This window comes from Durio zibethinus, chromosome 17, assembly GCF_047325235.1.
Source record: "Durio zibethinus cultivar Kanyao isolate XHJ-2024 chromosome 17, ASM4732523v1, whole genome shotgun sequence".
In the NCBI taxonomy this organism is placed as follows: Eukaryota; Viridiplantae; Streptophyta; class Magnoliopsida; order Malvales; family Malvaceae; genus Durio; species Durio zibethinus.
Window position 1 is genome coordinate 20,993,884 of NC_143178.1, and position 22,175 is coordinate 21,016,058.

General features: G+C 32.1%; 2 pseudogenes; one reads left to right on the top strand and one right to left on the bottom strand.

Moving 5' to 3' along the window:
• Window positions 1-9,554: 9,554 nt before the first annotated feature.
• Window positions 9,555-10,669, bottom strand: LOC149514102 (uncharacterized; annotated as a pseudogene).
• Window positions 10,670-10,886: 217 nt separating this feature from the next.
• LOC149514103 (hydroxyproline O-galactosyltransferase GALT6-like) lies at window positions 10,887-13,283 on the top strand (annotated as a pseudogene).
• Window positions 13,284-22,175: the final 8,892 nt, after the last annotated feature.

Here is a 22,175-nt window from a genome sequence, read left to right on the forward strand (position 1 = left end):
AACTGATGACTTTGACAAAATTATCCGCAAGCAGAAAACAATTTTAACTAATTATTAGTATTACGTACCTTGTTGAGAGAGAGGCAAGAGTTCTGCAACTGAACTTTTCAAGGCGATCATGAGTCTTTCTTGCACAATCAACCGCATCGATCTGCATAAACGGTGACATATCAACTGAACACCGCAATTTGCAAGAGTATCAGTCATCTTTATTGGTGAACCACAAAAGGATATCTTTCTACAAGCTGAAGAATTCTTCATATAATGATGCCCTTCAAGTAGATTCTTCACTTCTTTCTCCTCCATCGTCGAAATTATTTTCTTGCTATCAAGCACTGATATTTGAAATGTTGTTCTTTCTTTTTATCCAAATCCTTTGATGTTTTCCTGACCTTCTCTTTTAATGATTCTTTGGCTGTTTTATGAGGCAGGTAGTTTGCTTTGATGAGTGAAAACCAGGAGGAATCAGCATCAGCTGACAATGTCATGGCCTTGGCTTGTAAATGAATGTCTCTACTAGGTGAGCCATGTTATCTAATTGGTGGTGTTGTTGGGACAAGGCAAGGAAAGAGAGAAGGGGGTGTTCCTGGGGCTGCATGTAATGGGAGTTGTGGCTTTTGAGGGGTGGGGTTCAGGGGCTTGTGGACTGTGGTGGTGGGTTCACATGATTAGTACACCTCGCATATGTGTGATTATGATGAGCTAGGGCCATTTATCCTCTAGCATTCCCCGTAGTTGGTGATGTGTGATTGTGTTGACCGTTGACTTGACCTATTCCTCCATGGAAGGGCCAGGCCTCGATATTAACCAGTGGGTCCTTCAGAAATGGCAAAGGAAGTTGGGTTTCAGCCGAACTTCAAACCATGCCTAAACATAACGGGAAATGTTATTACAAATGATATCAAAGAAAGAGAACATCATTTAAAAAAAAAAAAAAAGAGAAAATGTTATGACTTATGATCTAAGAATATTAACTTATATGCTGTGAGATTTCAAAAAAAAAATAATAATAATAATAAAGGAAGAGATATTTAAGTCGCATACACATTTGTCAAATAGCGGGGGTACAAATCAGACGAAGGAATGCTGCATAGATACAACACATTTTTATGCTACCACTAAAAAAACATAAACGGATTCTGACTAATGGGAGGAATGAATGGGACAAATCTAAAGGACTAAGCATAATGATAAAACTCAAATACGCATATTCCAAGAGATGGAATCAAAGATGAGAGCGGATCAGTTGCCAAATAATTATGAAAATCAGTGAAGGCGAAGTAAATGCAAACAAGGAATACAAGGGCAGCGCAAGAAACAAAACCTGTTATTTTCTCAATAAAACGGAGAATAATTGTTACAAACAACATTAGCCTTCTCTTTCCTTCACCCTTCATTTAGCCGGTCTAAATCCCTACATGGCTACATCTATGTATCACTTACCGGAGGAAGTAACAAGAAAAATATCATTAACAATAACAGATGATTAAAAAATCGGACTAGTTGAATCAAATATCGATGACATGTCAATAGTTTATAAAATCAGATTTTCAACGAAAGGAATAAAATCGATTAAACAAAAAAAAATCAATATTTACACCGGTTTTAAGGTTTATTTTATTATTTTGTTATTCATAAGTTTTTCGTAAGTGGTGAGATTTAGTCTTTAACCTCTTAATTTTACATTAAAGACATACCATAATCAAATGCATATTTTTATTAAATATTTACTATATTCAATCCTTATTTAAAATCAAAATCATGAATTTATTAATATTACAGTCTCTTTCTAAATGGATCAACCAATTGACTGAAAATCAAAACTTTCACCTGTTCAACCTTTGGTCGATTTTAAAAACAGAAGATCCATGAATTAAACAAATTCATCATGGAACCATGGATTGCATTACTTTCTGAACAGCCCGTGGATCTGTCTATTGGCATACTTTCAGCAGGCAATCATTTCGCTGAGAGGATGGCTGCAAGAAAGTCTTGGATGCTGAAAGAACTTGTTAAATCTTCAAATGTGGTTGCTTGTTTCTTTTTGGCAGTGGTACGTTAAGACTATCATTTATTGTTTATCTTTATTTAATTTTCAAAAAGTTTAAGAAAAATTTGATTTTATAGTATTTTATATTTAAATTTTATTTTTTATAAAATTGATGTTCATTATTTTTAATACCAAAAAATTAAAAAGTCATGAAAATAATTTTGAAAAATAAAAAAGAGAGAGTTATATGTTAAAAAAGATATAATTTTAAGATTAAAAAAATGAATAGAAAAAATAAATTTAAAATATTACATAATATAAATATAATAATTATAAAAAAAAATTGATTGCAAATTAAACTCACTGGCTACTTAAGCTAAGTAATAAAATGCTTAATAACTTAAGTTAGGAAATAGGTTCAATATTCAATAAATCAAATCTTAAAACTCAAGCTATCAAAAATCAATTGAGTCAAAGTAATTCAAAGTTATACTCCCTTCCCCTCTAATTATTTAGATATTATTTATTTTTATGGAGTTTAAGAAAAAATTTATGATTTTAATATATTTAATATTAAAATTTAAGTTTTTTATAAAATTAAAATTATATGATTTTTAATGTTAAAAAAATTATAAAAATAATTTTAAAATATAAAAAAAGAGTTTTCAATATTAAAAAATAATTTTGAAATATCTAAAAAATTTTAAAAAATTGACTAAGGGAGTAACTTAGACTTGATTTGAATTTAAACGGAGTGATAGGCGTGACTAAAGATGTAAATCACGCAATTTTCGTATTTGAATGACATAGCACGATATCTCATCGTGAAACCTCATTGGTCCAATGAAAATTTTTTAACTTGAGAAGAGAGATTTATTCCATTTTTAACCCTTATTTGTTTTATTTTTTTCAACTCTATTCATTTTCAATTTTGTTTTACTTTTAATTAATTATTTAAAAGTTTTTAAAATGATTTTTAAAAAGATAAAATTATTAATTCTTAATATTTACTAACAGAACTATTATTTAACAGAAAAATAATATAATATTTTTAAATTTTATAAATATTTAATATTTTAATATTTTTATTATATAAATTTTAATATAATATTTTTAATGATCATTTTTTTATTATAATTCATTTTACTATTATTATTACATTTGTATTCAAATACATATCTTCACTATTAATTTTAATTTTATTATTACAATAATTAATCTCATCGAAATTAATTTTTTTGAAAACCAATTTTGTTGTCTATTTAAATCTACCCTTAAATACATTGTTTGGTATTCTGTATATAAGATGAATAATTGAATATACAACTTGTGTATACTTATTTTCGGTTTTCAATAATTTTTTTTAGTATTAAATATAAAAGATTAAGTTGTATAATTAGTCTATGTACTCGATTTTAATCCTTATATTAAATTCATGAATTTCAAATCAAAATATTTTATATTTATGAATTTTATATTTTAATCCAATCGGTAACCCATCCAACTTTCTCATTGCTGACGTGTATTTCGATTTTGTTGATATGACACATTAATGTTTGATTGAAATTTTCAAGGATTTTAAAAATTAAAAAATACCACGTGATTATTTGGTTATTTAAAAATTAACGTAGCATGTTTTGGCCTTAAGCAAGTAAATTTCTGCCCAACTTGACCGCACCATAATTTCTTTCATTTATCTATTTCTAACACATTTTATCTTTGTATTTTTTATTTAATTATTTTTTATTTCACGATTTTTTTGGAAACAAAAAACTAAATTTTTTTTTTTTGTTTTTTAACTCATTGTATCTGTGTATTTTGTTTTTTTAATTTAATTATTTTTAATTTCATTTTTTTAACAAAAAACTTTACAAATTTTTTTTGCAACCATGAGCAACATAACCATCAATGCCTAACCCTTACTTTCCCACCTTCTCATCTTTCCTTTAATTGTTACAAGACTAACTTAAACCTATTTATACGGTGCCCCCACGCCATTTGCCTCTGACCTAACTAGCTTACCAAAAAGCATAATACCTAGCTAAACAAGTGAAATCAATCCCCGGAAAGCATCTTTCTACCATGCCTATAATGGTTCGAGCCTAAGGGTCCATTTAAAACTCCAATTTGAGGATTTTTATCGTATCAAAAAAATATTTTTCGATTGAATTTTTAATAATTATAAAATATATTACTTGATGCTGTAAAAACCGTTTAACCGAACCCTTGAATGGATATTAAGTAACTGCAAAAGTTCGCTAAGGGTTCTGTTTTGAGAATAACTAGCATAATTATATAACTAATAAGTCCTTAATCAAGTGTGGCTGATAGGGTATTGAAAACGTGCTTCAAAAATGGCTTTGGTTACTATAGAGATTGAGGCTGAGAGTCGAGGGGCGGTGTCGAAATTTTCCTTGTCAGCGTCACATCCTGTCCATCTGATTCCCGAGAGCAAATGCTAATGGCTGAAAGCGATGGGCTTTAGGCCAATTTTCACCGTTACATCAAATGGAATTCAATCGTACGTGGTAGATCGTGAACTGTACATAGTTTCGAAGCAAAAAAGAGAACGAAGATAAGAGAAAAAATAATGATATAAACGTGGTGAGTATAGGTGATAAAAGCTTCAAGTACTTGGGAAGAATTAGCCTTATGTAAGATTAACTTTTTTTTATTCTTTTTTAATATTCACTTAATCCTTGAGTAAAATAATAATTTTTTAATTTAAACTATCAAAATTCAATATTTAACAATTTTAAATCTAAAAAATTTGATTTTACAAAAAGCAATGTGAAAAATAACTACTTGAGATGGAACATTGAAAAGTTTAGAATATCTTAAGGATAGGTCCATCTTCAAGTTGCATTTCTACCCTATTACTTTTCATAATCATATGGCAAAATATTTTCCTAAGTACAAATGTAAGTGTAATTGAGATGCAATAACTTGGTATGTACAAGTTTTACAAACTCATTTCTATGTTACTTTCCTCATTTGAGAGTTTGATTTTGAATTTTAGAGTTTATGATTTTTTACAATCTTTACTTCGTCATGCTTAATTTAGTAGGATCTTGAAAGCTTATACCTTTGAAGGTACCTATACCTTTCTTTTTCTTCATCATATTTTTTAACTAATAATTAATAGATAAAAAAAGACTCTCAAATAAATATTTAATAATTATTTAAACCCTTAATATTTTATTATAATCTATCAAGCCCTGAATCTCTTATTTCAAATAAATTGAATTAGTAAACATTTTCAATTAAACCTTTAAACATATATTTTCACTTAATTAAATTCTTAATTGGATAAAAAAATTAAATAAAATTTTTTTGACAAAAACTTAATTAATGAAAATAAAATGTTTAAAGATTTAATTGATTAAAAAAATTAAATAATTATTAAATTTTAGTTCAATAGTTTTTTTTAATCTTTTTGCCTAATCAATAAAAGTAAAATTACTAGCAAATTGTTGACAAAAAACTTGTAAATTAATATGCTTTGTTAGACCCAATAAAGTTAGAGACTCAAGATAAAGCTTGATTCAAAAGGCCTACACGGAGCAAATAGTATAGGTATGCTTTGAGAATATCATCCGCGTAGCATCTTTTATTAAGGGCGTCATATGTATGCAACTTGTCTTAATTTAGTACATCACTTGTCTTAGTTAGATTAGGCGTTCATTTTACTTGGCCCATACCATGCAACCCACGCATAAAAGCCTGCAGATAAAAGGCGGGACGGTAAAATCATCACATTCCAAGCTAATTTCCGTTTACTCTTATTTGCTTCCTCTTCCAAAGATTGGAACGCGACTCAAAATCTTAATTTTTGTGCCCTTCTAATTTTTTTTTTTCTCCTTGACAGATTAGATGTACCCTCCATTCTGAGTCATGTGCAGATTCCACCTTGTTAACCCATAAAACACCTCAACATGCTTAACTAATTTACCTTAATTTTGGACTGACCTAATAGTATGCGCTAATTAAACTGTCAATGCTGATAAGAAAAGGATACAACACAGTACTTATCGAAAATTAAGAGTAAGAAGTACATGTCTGGAAGGACAAAGGTCCTTAGAAATAAGCGTAGGTGTCATGCCGAGTAATATGTCTTACATTCAAACCAACGAAAGGGACTTTGGCCCACCCGATCTCTGTAGAAAGTGCCCATGTTTTCCAAGAATTACTTTTAACAATAATTTGTGTGTGAAATTTCTAATTCATCTTACACCACCTCATCCCTTTTCCTCTAAATTCCCAAATTTTAAGAGTTGAAATTGAGAATAGGGAATTGACCCTTAAACTTAAAACAGGAAATTGAACTTAAAACAGGAAATTGATCTTTAAACCTGACACGCTTTCCACACAAAGTAAACATACATATTTGTAACTATGTAGGGGTTAAAGAGAGGTAAAGTTTTTCAGCTGGAAAACACCGCTTTAACTTTTATCTTTTTCATGCTTTAAATCTAAAAACAAGAGAAAGATTTTGCAAATGTTGATATTTAATTTTTAAATTTATTTAATACCACTTCTTAAAAATAATTATATGATTCAATTAAATTAATCCTGATTATAGTTATTAATTTCATTTTGATATCAATCGTATTGATCAATACACTTTAGTTACATCAAAATAGATAATTTTTTTGTATCAAATTTAGTACTAATAATATTGGTTATTTTTGTTAGTTTCGATCTGTTTTGTCAAATTTCAATGGAATAATATGTTTCGATTGGTACGTGAATATGAAATATATTTTATTATTTTTAACTTATTTAATATTATTTACTTATTTTTAAACTAATAAAAATAAAATTAATTGACAAAATAATCCTTAAAAGTTAAGTTTTTTTATTTTTTTATTTTAACTTTTTTTATACTTTATTTTTTCAAACAAAATTTTATAATTTATTTTTCAATCTAAAGTTTATAAGTATTTCAATTTTTTTCAAGAAAACAATTATATTTCTTTTATAAGGTTTAATAATCATAAAGCTTTGATTAATTTTTTCATCTTTTTGTTTTTATTTTAATATTTATATAAAAATATTTATTTAAATATCATATGATCAACTTAAATATTTAAAAATATTATGAAAAATTTACGATATTATTTCTTATAATTTTAAACTTATTTATTTGATTTGAATATATTACATATTTATTTTGTGACTTATTAATAATATTATAATATATAAGTTCATGCATATTTATAAATATATTTATATTAAATAAAAAAATTTAAAATAATATACAAAAACAATTGGTATTGATATATATCATATTTTAAAAAAAAATTAAAATATTATCCGATATGATATTAATAATTTTGTTTTGAATTCAAAATTTATCTGTTGACAATGTGTAATATTTGAATAATAAGCTCCTCGGAGGAATCAACCTAATTCTTTGGGTTTTTTCAACAATTTCCCTTAAAATTAGAAACAGAATGACATTATAATTCAGGTTGATATTCCATATGCTAAAATGTCACTGTTATTCTGCGTAGGGAGAAAGCCCTTAGGCTTTTAGTGGAGAAATAATGGGCTTTGGGGTAAAAGGTCTGCGAAGTGAAGTTAGATCCAGGATTTCGTGCTCGAATTACAAATAAAATTAGAAGCTCCAATTGGCCCAAATTGTAGTGATAATTGTTCAAAAAGTTGTGCTGAGAGTTTGGTTGGTGAGCCCAATTCTTTGTAAGATCATAGTTGTTTCTTTCCAGTGGCGGAGAGAATTCAGGCTTTGGGTCTGGGATGTGCGTCCTTGAGAAACCCTAACAACAGAGCTGAATGCCTTATTTCCTGACTGCGTAGAGCAGCACTAGGCTGAATAAATTATCTCCGGTCCCCAAACCTGTCAAAAGTGCTTGATGACCACAGTGATCCAACACGCAAGTAATAATGTACGATCCTCTACATAGATTTACTAACAGGTCGTATTCAAACGGCCTCATTTTGCAAATATCAAATAAAATCAATTCATCAAATCTTTGTTGGTTTGAGTGTTAAAAAATTCAATTTTTTAGAGTAAAGTTTTAATTTTGAGTTTTATAAATAAAAAAATAAAAAATAAAAAAGTTTGTTTCATTATAAAATCTGATACAATTCAATTTTAAAATAATTATCGAACATAAAAAAATTTCAGACAAAAAAAAAAATCAATCCATTCATGCTACAAATGGCTGAAATTGGCTTTGAAGTGTGAAGCAACAGAATAAAGCACTAGGAGCTTAACCAGTCTTAACCCCATTATGAAATAGGAATTGATAAGATACATACTACAGATAAGAGACGGATCTCACCTTTTAAGTAAGATATTCATGGACATCTTAAAGTTTGAAAAATAAAAAAGAAATCCAGTTAATTTTTTTCTCTCAAAATTTTCTTAAATACATTGACAAAATTATAAATTTATTAATAATTATATATATATTATAAGTGAACATCTAAAAAAATTTTTTGTATCTGGGACTGTCATTTACAGGCATGCTAAAGTTCTTTTAGAAGACCACAGACTATGTTGCCAAGCTTTGCATCAAAATAAACTGGAAGGGACATCAACCTTGCATGTTTTGCAGGTTTCTTCGAAGCTTGCTAGTCAAAATAAGAACATGCATAGAATTGACTCCATTGGCCTATGGCCCTCTGGTGGGACAACCTTCCTCAAAAAATTAAATGCTGAATTGCAGGACATAGTCATGTGCTCAGAGTCAAGACTCAGAAGTAAAATGTGAATCATCGGGGGTCTTCTCTAGTTTGAGAGACTCCTACTAGTGCGGGGACCAATCATAGTATGTCACGTTTCTATTAATGCTAGGGTGCTGAAATCAAAGTAGCATGAGTGGATTGATTTTATTTCCTGTTTTTTAGCAATGTAATTAATCAAGTTTTAAGCAATTTCATTTCCTGTATTCCTAGCTTTGGGTTGTTTAATGCCAAAAAGTATGATCGAATTAACAATATGATAAATTTGATTAAATTTGATAATTTGTGTATTTATATCAAATAAAATATTAATAATTTATATATTAATATAATAATTTATATAAAAATTATGTCATATCAATATAAACAAATAAATAATATATATTTATATTAAACTCATATACAATTATTTTTTTTAAATTTTAATTTATATTTTTTTATTATTTTCATATTCAATCATCATATCCTATTTTAAATTTTAAATTGCAACAGCTAAGAGTTTTTGGCAATATCTTAAATTCAACCAGAAAACAATAGGAAGTTTTAGAAATTTACAAATCCGAAAGAATTAGTACAACTTAGGAACCAAAGTGAAGATGGCACATTGGAATGTGAGCTGCTAATGGATTCTGTATTTCTGAGCCAAAACAAGGTACTATGTCTTACAGGTTAGACCACTTAGAAATGGTCGTTTCTACAATTTAAATTAAACAAAAATAACCTCTAATTCTTTTCTTTTTTTCAAAAGCAATGTAAAAGCTACAAATAGGACAACACTGCTTTAAGCTTCAAAATGGTTTTCTATACTAGATATGCTTTAACTTCCAATTTGTTCTCTGTCACGCCAACCACTTCAATCAGCTCTTTGTACAGTTGTCTTGAACAAGAGAACATACAACTTTTGATCCATTGAGAAATATAGAAACTCACCAACTGAATGTGTTACAAAAGACCCAAAAATCTTCCCCACAATGCAATGCCATGCCGGTCCATAGACACCATCAAACTCCTGCACACCCAAAAGTCCATCAATTATGTCAATCACAAACTCAAATACCCAAATCATAGTTCATAGGATCAACAAAAATTAATATAAAAAACAAAATTAGCAAGGAGAAAAACCGTTTATTTTTTCGTACTTGAATTTGGATGTACTTATTTTCACTAATTATCAGTATTACGTACCTTCTTGAGAGTGAGGGCAAGGGTTCTACAAGTGAAATTTTCAAGGCTATCATGAGTCTTTCTTGCACAATCAACCGCATGGATCTGCATAAACGGTGGCATATCAACTGAAACAATTTTGACGCCACAATTTGTGAGAGTATCAGCCAGCTCTCCTTGTGAACCACAAAAGGATGTCTTTCTACCTAATGAAGCAAAGCCTTCTTCATATCATGATGCCTTTCATGCAGATTCTTCACCTGTTTCTCCTTCGTCGTCGAAATTAGCACTGATATTTGATGATGTTGTTCTTTCTTTTTATCCAAATCCTTTGATGTTTTCCTCACGTTCTCGTTTAATGATTCTTTAGCCGTTTTATGAGGCAGGTAGTTTGCTTTGATAAGTGAAAACCTAGAGGAATCAGCATCAGCTGACACTGTCATGGCCTTGGCTTGTAAATGAATGTCTCCACTAGGTGGAGGCTGGTTATGTTGGTTGCTGGTAGGCTTTTGGCGTGTAAGGGTTTTGTAATTAAGGTTCAATTTCGAGAAGTAATTGGTCATGAAAAAGGGTTTCTTGGAAGGTATTAATGGATCTGAGTCTCGGGTTATTGGATGACTGGTTTTGGTGGTGGTGATTATAGGATTCTGCAACTTTTTTAGGATGGGATCTAGGGAATTGGATGATGCATTAGGTTCTGGTGCTGCTAAGGTGCGATGAGCCATGTTATCTAATTGGTGGTGTTGTTGGGACAAGGCAAGGAAAGAGAGAAGGGGGCGTTCCTGGGGCTGTATGTAATGGGAGTTGTGGTTTTTGACGGGTGGGGGTCAGGGGCTTGTGGACTGTAGTGGTGGGTTCACAGGATTAGGACACCTCGCATATGTGTCATTGTGATGAGCTAGGGCCATTTATCCTCTAAAATGTCCCGTAGGTGGTGATGTGTGATTGTGTTGACCGTTCACTTGATCTATTCCTCCATGGAAAGGCAAGGCTTCGATATTAATCAGTAGGTCCTTCAGAAATGGCAAAGGAAGTTGGGTTTCAGCCGGACTTGAAACCATGCCTAAACATAATGGGAAATGTTATTACAAATGATATAAAAGAAAGAGAACATCATAAAAAAAAGAAAAAAGAAAAGAGAAAATTTTATGACTTATGGTCTAAGAATATTAACTTATATGCTGTGAGATTTCAAAAAAAAAAAATAATAATAATAAAGGAAGAGAGATTTAAGTAGCATATCCATTTGTCAAATAGCGAGGGTACAAATCACACGAAGGAATGCTGCATAGATACAACACATTTTTATACTACCACTAAAAAGATTTAAACGGATTCTGACTAATGGGACAAATGAATGGGACAAATCTAAAGGATCAAGCATAATGATAAAACTCAAATACGCAAATTCCAAGAGGTGGAATCAAAGATAAGAGCGGATCAGTTGCCAAATAATTATGAAAATCAGTGAAGGCGAAGCAAAATGCAAACAAGCAAAACATGGGGAGTAGAAGAAACAAAACCTGTTATTTTCTCAATAAAATGGAGAATAATTGTTTCAAACAGCATTAGCCTTCTCTTTGGCTCACCCTTCATTTAGCCAGCCGAAATCCCTACATGGCTACATCTACGTACCACTTGCTTGAGGAAGTAACAAAAAAAAAAAAAAAAAAAAACAGGTGATTAAAAAATCGAATTGGAGTAGTTGAATAAAAAATCGATGATATGTCTAATTTATAAAATCAAATTTTCAGTAAAATGAATAAAAACTGATTAAACTGAAAAAAATAAATATTTACACTGGTTTTAAGGTTTATTATTTTACTGTTTTATTATTCATAATTTTTTGGTAAGTGGTGAGATTTAGTCTTTAACCTCTTAATTCTACATTAAAGACATACGATAACCAAATGCGTATTTTTATTAAATATTTACTATATTCAATCCTTATTTAATATCAAAATTATGAATTTATTAATATTACAGTCTCTTTCTAATTGGATCAACCAATTGAATGAAAACCAAATCCTTCACCTATTCAACCTTTGGTCGGATTTTAAAAACAGAAGATCCATGAATTATACAAAGTCATCATGGAACCATGGATTGCGTTACGTTTCAGTTATTTTAACAAATTCAACTCTCTTCAGGCCTAACAAATGAAAAAATTCAAGAGAAAACAAAAATCTACAGCTTTAATTCATGGCAATATTCTACATTCTCATGCCAGAAAAATGCCTACTTCTTTATACCTGCAGTTGATGGTCAGGTCAAGTATGAGAAGTGGATTCGGGATGACAATCATGATCACTCTGAGGAGCACAAGACAACATGGCGGTTGAAACAGTTAACAGGCCGAACAAAAATGTTGACCGTGGCCCTTTCGGAGCAAAGTTTTTGTCCTGACTCCTATTGCTGGTTTTGGAGGGATATGATGTTAATGTTGATGGAAGGCACATTACTTCTTTTCCTTATCAAACTGTAAGTTATACACTGTAAACTTAATACCATCCATCGTGTTGCATCTTGACTCATTCTTGATATGAGTTGATAATGTTAAGGATGCCAGTGGACTAACTTTGAACGGGGACATTGATGTCCACTCCGTATTTGCGGCATCTTTGCCTACATCACATCCTAGTTAATTTTACTCCTCAAAAGCATCTTGAGATGACCAATGGATGGAAGGCACCACCACTTTCTGAGCAGCCTGTGGATCTGCTTATTGGTATGCTTTCAGCAGGCAATCATTTTGCTGTGCGGATGGCTGTAAGGAAGTCTTGAATGCTGCATGAACTTGTTAAATCTTCAAATGTGGTTGCTTGTTTCTTTTTGGCAGTGGTACGTTAAGACTATCCTTAATAGTTTCAAGCCTAAAGTTCTGTATTTGACCACCTTCTCCGTATGTTTGGATAGCATCCGGGAAAGGAAGCAGAATTTTTTTGGACATATTGTTACTGTGCCTTATATGGACAACTATGACCTTGTCGTGTTAAAAACTGTTACCATCTGTGACTATGGGGTGAGTGTGAAATTTTTTCCCAGTTTGAAGAAATGAATAGTTGAGGTGTTTCTTGAGATTGTTTTAAGGTGTTTGTTACAGGCCAGTGTGGTGGCTGCCAAGTACATAATGAATTGTGATGATAACACATTTATGAGAGTTGATGCAGTTATTTCAGTTCATCAGTTAATGGTAACATCAGTTCATCAAATGCATCTATATCAGTGAAATAACTGCATCAAATGCATCTATTTCAGTTCATCACACATTTCTTTGTATACACATTTGTGATGATGATGCCAAGTACATAATGGATGGTCTTTCCTCTAGGTTATTTCAGTTCATCAGTTAATGCGTAGTTAAACGAATCATGGGATGATTTAGCTTGTAGAAACACCAATCTATATCAGTTGCACATTTCAGCTGTTTCTTGAGATTTTTTTTCTTACTGTTTGACGGTTTTTTATTTGTTGAAATTTGATTCATTGGAATTTTCTAAATAATTTCCTGTGAATTCAAAATTGCTGTTGTTGCTGCATGGTAATTAATTTTATGGAATTTGTGGGAAGCATCGGCTGTTTCGGAAGTGGCCGGAGGAACCGTATCTGCCCTATGCAAATGGACCAGGATACATATTGTCATCTGACATTGCACTCTTCATCTTGTCATAGTTTGAAAAGCACAATTTAAGAGCAATTCGACAATTTCCTCTCTCTTCCCCTGAAGATCATGGTGATTGGCATGTTTTACTTAATATTTAAATAATTTCACTATCCGCAGTTGGTCAACATGGAAGATGTGAGTATGGGAATGTGGGTAGAGAAATTCAACAGCTCCAGACTGGTGTTTTATCTGCACAGCTTGATGTTCTACCAACTTGGATGCATAGAAGACTATTATACAGCTCACTGCCAGTCCCCAAGACAGATGGGTCAAGTTACAAAGGCGGACAAGGCCTCATTGTTGCAACATGAGATAGTGTTGCAACAAGGATATGCTTGGCATATCTGGGATGGGTTAGTTGTATTTAGGTTGTCTTTTAATTCAAATTTATTCTTTATTTTTCCGAGCTCTTTTTTCTTTTCTGTTTCTTCCCCATTGTTTTCTATTCTCGCTGCAAATTACGTTTACAGAGCAATAGAATTGTTAAATCGTAAGTAATTTAAAACATTCTATTTAGGAGTTTGCAATTTATTGCTTCATTTGAACATTAATTTATCATTTGCTGCTGCAAATTTTGTGGCTGACAAACCCTTCAGCGCTAAGCCGAAAGGAATTCCAAGAATCGAATTTGAAATTTTCGTTTTTGTTTTCCAAATTTCGATCAATTTTCAACTTCAACAAAGATTTATTTCCATTTTTTCATCTCTTATAATGTAAAATTTTGATTCTGGAATCTTCATTTTTCTTTCTACAAATTGACAACGATTTTCAGCTTTAATTGGAGTTATGCTTCCAAATAAAATTCATTTCCTTTTTTTTTTTATGTCTATAATGTAGTATGAAATTGTTTTTTAAACAAATTTTCGAACAAAACATTGTTTACATGATAAATTATGAATTATCTAAAATGGTTGAGGAAATATGTGGAGTATAAAAATGTTTTTACATGATAAAAATGGGAAACAAATCTAAAATGGTAGACAAAACCGTTTGATATATGAATTAGCTTATGGTAATTTTTAAAATATTGAAACTGTAGACACCCAATTTAGTTCAGGCCCGGATTAATTGGGCCTGGCCCAAATGAGTAAGCCCAATCAAATTCTTATCTTGTGTTATTTTTTTTTTCTTTTTCTTTTTTCCTCTTTTGTATTTTACGTATTTTATTATTCATTATTATTATTATATATTAATATATGTATATATTTATTTATTTATTTATTTTTCTCTGTTAATATCTATATGTAATATATTTATATAGTTATATATTTATTATTATATTATAATAATTTTTTTTTTGTTTATCTTATTGTATCCCTAATTATCTGTTAATAATCTTTTTTTTTCTCTTTTCTTGATCCGTATCTGATTTTTTTGATTATTATTATTTTTTTTTTGTTTTCTTTTTTGGATGGCTGGGATTAAAAGTTAAAGAATCCCACTGTGGAGGGGAATTTAATTAGAAGAGTCTAACTGGATTCAAAGATTGAATCCCCGTCCAAGGAGGAATTGGGATTGATCAGGAACTCCTGATCAACCCCTATAAAAGGCACCTCCTGGAACAGATGAAGAACACAGAGAAAACAGTGAGCAAAGCTATTGAATTTGAGAGAAAAGAGGTGTATAGAAGAGTTTTCGAAGGCTAAAGAAGGTTGAGAAAAGTTAGGATAGCTGTAGGGATCGAAAATAACTTTTTAAAAATTTTTGGCAAAAAATTTTTCTGGAAATTTTTGGGAAATTTCCAGATTCCGGTGAAAATTCCGGTGACATTTGAATTTTTCGGTAACAATTCCGGCGAACCTTGAAGTTTTCGGCGACCTGTCCAGTTCCCGACGAACAATTCCAGAAATCGATGATCTTCCGGCAAACTTTCGACGAACCTCCGGCGAATTTTTCAAATTTCGGTGACTTTTTTCAGAATCTTACGAAAATTCCACCGGTGTTCTTCAGGCCCTTTAGAGAGGGGGGAGAGGAAAAAGGAAGAAGAGAGAGAGAAGGGATGAGCGTTCTGCCAAAAAACAGAGGGAAGTGCCTTTTATACCCTCTCAAAACGACGTCGTTTTGGCCTTAAGTAACCATAGGATCCGCGCGTTTTGCCGAAACCTGACCCGACCCGAGCGTCGACCCGCTTCTGACCCGCGCGTGCCTGCCCCCCTCGAGCCAAGCCGAGTCGAGCTGAGCTTCCCAAGCTGCCCCTCGAGCCGTTTTCTCTTTCTTGAGCCGAGCCGAGCCAAACTGCGATCCGAGCCGCTCCAGGTTTTTTTTTTTATTTTTATTTATTTGTTTATTTGTTTTTCTATTTTTTTATTTATTAGATTAGATTTATTTAATATTTTTTATCTTTATCTTATTTTTATTTTTGTTTTACTTTTCTTTATTTTTTTTCTTCTTTATTTACTTTTACTTTTATTTTGTTTTATATTCTTTAAATAAAAATCAAAAAAATATTTTTGAGGAAAAGTTGAAAGTATCAATTTTCCTTAGAAATAAATTTTCAAAAAATATTTTTGGAGAAAAGTTGAAAGTATCAATTTTCCTTAAAAATAAATTTTCAAAAAAAAGATTTTTGAGGAAAAGTTGAAAGTATCAATTTTCCCTACACAAGAACAATCATAATTTCCTTCCTTTCTATTTTGATTTTGATTTTGATTTTTCCTTAATTAATCCGATGATGGAGCCTCTGGAAGTGAAACAATAGTTTTTCTTGCATACTCTTGAGTTGAGGGAATTTTCTCAATTTTTTGCTAAAAGTATTAGAGTCAATTGAGAATAATTTCCAATAATTAATTGCTTGATAAAATTTTAAGGCTTATTGGATAACACAAAATTATGCTGGTACCATCTTTTGATGGGCGTTGTGAGGGTGCTATAACCTTCCTCACACGTAACCGAACTCTCGAACCCTGTTCTGGTTAGCAAACCCGAACATATTCTTTTAGGGACCCTTAAGCTTAGGTGTTCCCTGAAAGGACAGATTCTTAAGGTGGTCAATCGCACCTAGATAAAAAAGATTGGTGGCGACTCCCTAAAGTCAATGTCTAGCGATAGATCCCCGGATCTAGACGTTATGACAGCTTGGTGACTCTACTGGGGACTTTGAGAGTCAGGCCAGCAAATAATTTGTGTTATCCAAAAAGCCTAATAAAATTGAACCTTTTTGTATATATGTGTTATTATTCATTCATGTTTATTTACTTTGTTAATTATATCATTCATGTGCATGTACATAACATGAGCTCTACACTCGAGCTCCGTCCCTCTAGGAGGGAGTAAAGTACCTATTGCTTTCGTGAAGTCTAATACCTCCGCAGTGGCTAGCGAAATACTCCCACTCAAATTGAACCTTTCCCGCTTGTAGCCTGAATGGGTGAGGATTAGGGTGCCTTACTAGTCTGTGATGGACAAGGATGTAAGGGAACAATTTGAGGACCTTTAGACTCTGACCTTAAAACCGCATGTAGTGAACCTTAAGAGGGCCTACACCTAAGATAGAGCCCTTTCTACCCAATGATAGATATACCCTGAAATTAGGAAACAAAAAGGGTGTTTGTCTAATCATTTTGATTGTTTAACTTTGTGTATTATTTTTATCATATGTAACATTATGCACCAGCATCACTTTCATCTCATCCATGGAACTAACTATGTTGTTTGTCTGATTGTATGCATCTGTATTATTTTCATGATCATGTTTTAACACAATCATTTGCATTCATTTCATACTAGATTTTTTTCAAAAAAATGTACATTTCATCTGTGTATCAAAGCATCATACATAAGGCACAGCATAACATTTCTAATCATAAGTATGGTACTCAAGGTCCGAGGATAGCTCCATCTAGCGCAAACCCTGCTCATCCATACAACACAAGATCCAGAGCAAGGCAAATGGAAGAAGAAAGTTCTCATAGATTTGAAAAGCTAGAAAAAGCTCAGGAGAATATTGAAAGTGAACTAAGCAAGATTCTGGAGGCCCTTAATAACATGAATAAAGGAAAAGGAGTTGAAGGAAGTAAAAGCCAGCAATAAGTGGCTGACCCTTTGTACCCTTCAAGTTTTGGCCCACCTCAAGCCCAGTCTGCCCAAGAGGTCCAGCCACAACACTTTGCATATCCAACATATCCTGGAATGCCATCAACTTTCAACCCAGGGCAATATAATAGTTATATAAATCCTGTCTTCACTGAAAAGGCAGCAGAACCAATTCCTGATCTAAATGATGTAAAAGAGAAGGAGAAGGAAAAGATAAGGGTGGAAGCTGAGGAAAGCTTCAAAATTAGCATGCTAGAGCAGAGGCTACGGGCTGTGGAAGGATTTAGCTTTTATGGGTCAGTTGATGCTGCTGGGCTCTGCCTAGTCCCTGATGTGGTTATCCCTTATAAGTTCAAAGTATCGAAATTTAAAAAATATGATGGTACAAAATGCCTCAAAACCCACATCACCATGTATTGCAGGAAGATGGCAGCTCATGCTCATGATCAAAAACTCTTGATGCATGTTTTCCAATATAGCCTTACTGGCTCTACGGCCAGGTGGTATGTTCAGTTGGATAGGACTCACATTCGCTCTTGGAGTGATATGGCTCATGACTTCATCAGTCAATATCGACACATTATCGATTTGGCTCCTGATCATTTGTCTTTATAGAATCTAGAGAAAAAGGCAAATTAGTCTTTTAAAAAATACGCTCAGAGATGGAGAGATATAGCTTCACAGGTACAACCTCCACTAACAGAAAAAGAGACCACAGTGCTGTTTGTCAGTACTTTGAAACCTCTCTATTATGAAAAAATGATAGGGAATGCAACAAAAAATTTTACTGATATGGTGATTTCTGGAGAAATTATTGAAAGTACCATAAAAAATGGCAAGTTGAAAGGAGGAGAAACCAAGAAGGCATTAGAAAAGAAAGAAGCTGAAGCTCAAGCTGTGAGCTTTGATAGACAACAATTCAGAGGTTATCAACCTTATTCATCCCAAGGTTACTCTTTATACTATCCTACTGTGAATAATACCTCATCCTACCCATACCAGCTAGCTCCACAACCACCTTATTCATCCACATACTGATCAATTTATAGCCCTCAAGATCTTACATACAGCATCAACATTCAAGAACCCGAGTTTGCCCTATTAACCCAGTAAGTGGTTCACGAGAACAACGAACTACTCGAGAAAAATCTGTATTTGATCCAATCCCTATGACTTATATAGACTTATATCGAGACCTCTATAATAGCCATTTGATTGCCCCCAACCATGTGGAGCCGCTTAAATCACCCTACTCAAAGTGGTATGATCCTACAGCCCACTGCGACTATCATTATGAAATTACTGGCCATTCTACTGAAAATTGCACTGCTTTAAAGTATAAGGTGCAACGGTTGATCAATGATGGAATGGTAAGTTTTGATCAAGGAAAAGCAATAACACCTAATGTTAGCACTCTTAGTGAAAGTCAAGAACAGAAAGGAGCTGGAGAGTCACAATGAATTGAAGGGCAAGATGTTAATAGAGATTCTTCACCTGATCGCATAGGGGGATAATTTTAAAAAATGGAGATAAGGCTGGTTGAAGGTTTCTTCTGTCATTTTCGGATTTCTTTTCAAATAATGTTAGATTTCTTTTTGCAATATGACTTCACTTGTTATCATTTTAATAAAGGCAAGTCAATGCATTTCATTACATTTTTCTCTTTCACTTAATCAGTACTCCAAGCTCCGTTACCATTCATAACTTTACATTCCCATTCTTAAATTTCAGATGATAAATATTTAGACAATGATAACAATAATTCTGAGATTTAATTTTGAGAACTCATCCATATTAATATGAGAAGATGATTTGAGCAAAAAATAGGTTGTTACCGAAGGGAAAATAGATATGTCTTGAAGATGTGTAATCTTTTATACAGATTCATGAGCTTTGATGATATTCAAGAAAGGTATTCACAATTTAGATGAAAAATGACCATCTTTCTTTTACCATTTGAAAAACCATTTATTGCTACCCCTTTGAGCCTATTATGATTTCTTTTTCAGAAGAATCCCAACCAAGGATCACCCTCTACACTGGAGGGTAATTTTTGAAAAAAAAAAAAAACACCACAAAAGGTCTCAAAGATGAAAAGAGAAAGAAAAGCAAAAGAAAAAATAAATGCCACATATGATTTGGGGCAAAGTAATGAGAATCCTTTGTGTGAGGAAAGAAAAAGTAGTGAAATGATGTGGGGCAAAATGCCAAGTTATATCAAATGATCATTTGGTTTTGAACCTTTTTAATACATGTTTTGAGCCTATTATATCTATTTTTTTTATGACCCTTCACATTGGCCTACATTACAACCTTGAAAAGTTCATTTAGATCAAGTGTGAATACTCAATGAATGATCATATATTGAGCGAAGGTATGCTCATGAGGAAGCAATGGAATCATGCTCTAAAGTTTGATGTATGAAAGATATCAACAATGGATGAAAAATGAAAAAAGATAATGGAAAAAAGAAAAAAAATGAAAAAAAAAGAAGAAAAAATGAGAAAATGAAAAAAAGAGATTTTGGTAGAAAAAAAAAAGATCCAAGTCAAATGGCTCACATAAATGGAAGATCAAAGACATCTGAAAATCCCTAAAAGACTGGGGCAAAGTTCGCTAAGCTCAAGATGACTTCAGCAGTAAATGGAATTAGTTTTTAAAAAAGAACCCTAAATTAATGTTGAGAATTATCTGAATATTCATCATTTGGACATACCATTCATCCCACTGACATGTATCCAATTTATTTCCTCTCCCATTTATTTTGTACCAAAATAGATCTTCATTCACCTTGTGTTCTCTTATTGTTATACCCCTAGAATGAATTGAGAAAATGCTTGATTGCATTGTATTTGTCAAGATTTAAAATGATACTGAGTGAATGAATATGTGCTTAAAAGAGTCTTGCATTCATTTGAAAAGAAATCTAAGATGATGGTGGTAACAAAATGGTAGAAACCTAAAAGAGATGATTTGAAAAGGTATATGATATAATGGGGCAAATCTTGAAAAGTGATGAATTGATCGATATGACTTGCAAGTTATGATTGAATGATGAAGACAATCAGTAGACAGAGTTTGTTTTGGAATGGTTAATGCTGAGACATCTATGAGTAATGACCCAGTGATGATGGATGAAACTTGTTTTGAAATTTATTAGTGCTGAGAAATTCATTAAATGATGGTCAAGTGATGATCGATTGATGAAGCTTATTCCAAAGTATCGAGAAACTGAACAAAGAAGAATGTGAGTGGAAAAGACAATTGAGAGCTATACTAGCTCGATCTTAGAAGAGTAGTGTAATTGGATCCTTGAAGAATCAAAGGGCTTGACACCCAAGAAAGAAAAAAAAAAGCTTAAGAAATTTGAGTACCATACATTGAACAGGAATTAATTGACCAACATTTGCATAGCATGCATTGAAATTCATATGCATTTGCACAGCATACACTACTTTCAGGAAAGTATAGTGTATAAATTCAAGAAGCATGGGTGTTCCAACATCCCACATAGAGAGGACAGATATGAAGATATTTTACAGAATTGAAAAAAAAAAAGCTTGTCAAGTAAGTTCCTAATCCTTGAAATAGGATGTCTTTTGGTATCATGGTTGATTTATAAGACCTTTGGGCATAATCTCCTGAAATTCCTTCAAACACAACTTTCAACTCCTTTGGACATGATTGTCAGGGAGTAATTTACTTTCCAAAGTCGTGGTGCCTCTGTTTAGAGGAGCAATTTACTTTTCAAAGTCGTGGTGCCTCTGTTTAGAGGAATTACTTTTCAAAGTCGTGGTGCCTCTGTTTAGAGGAGCAATTTACTTTTCCAAAGTTTCGTTGCCTCTATTTAGAGGAGCAATTTACTTTTTCAAAGTCGTGGTGCCTCTGTTTAGAGGAGCAATTTATTTTCAAAGTCGTGGTGCCTCTGTTTAGAGGAGCAATTTACTTTTCAAAGTCGTGGTGCCTCTGTTTAGAGGAGCAATTTACATTCCAAAGTCGTGGTGCCTCTGTTTAAATGAGCAATTTACTTTTCCAAAGTTCCGTTGCCTCTGTTTAGAGGAGCAATTTACTTTTCAAAAGTCGTGGTGCCTCTGTTTAGATGAGCAATTTATGTTTCTCAAAGTCGTTCAGCCTCTGTTTAGAGGAGCTTGGGTAAAAAAAAAAAAAAAAAAAAAAAACAAAAAAAAAACACAAAAAAAACAACACAAGAAAAAAAAAACAAAAAACAAAAAAACACAAAAAAAACAAAAAAACAAAAAAAAAGACAATGTTGAGTTGAGTCTTGATTGGGTGTCTACGTCTTTGCGTAATTTCTGTTTCACAGAAAATGTGCAAAGAGGGACAGCTGTAGACACCCAATTTGGTTCAGGTCCGGATCAATTGGGCCTGGCCCAAATAGGTAGGTGTAGATACCCAATTTGATCTAGGCCTGGATCAATTGGGCCTGGCCCAAATGGGTAAGCCCAATCCAATTCTTATCTTGTGTTATTTTTTTTCTTTCTTTTTTCTTTTTTCCTCTTTTGTATTTTACGTATTTTATTATTCATTATTATTATTATATATTAATATATGTATATCTTTATTTATTTATTTATTTTTCTCTGTTAATATCTA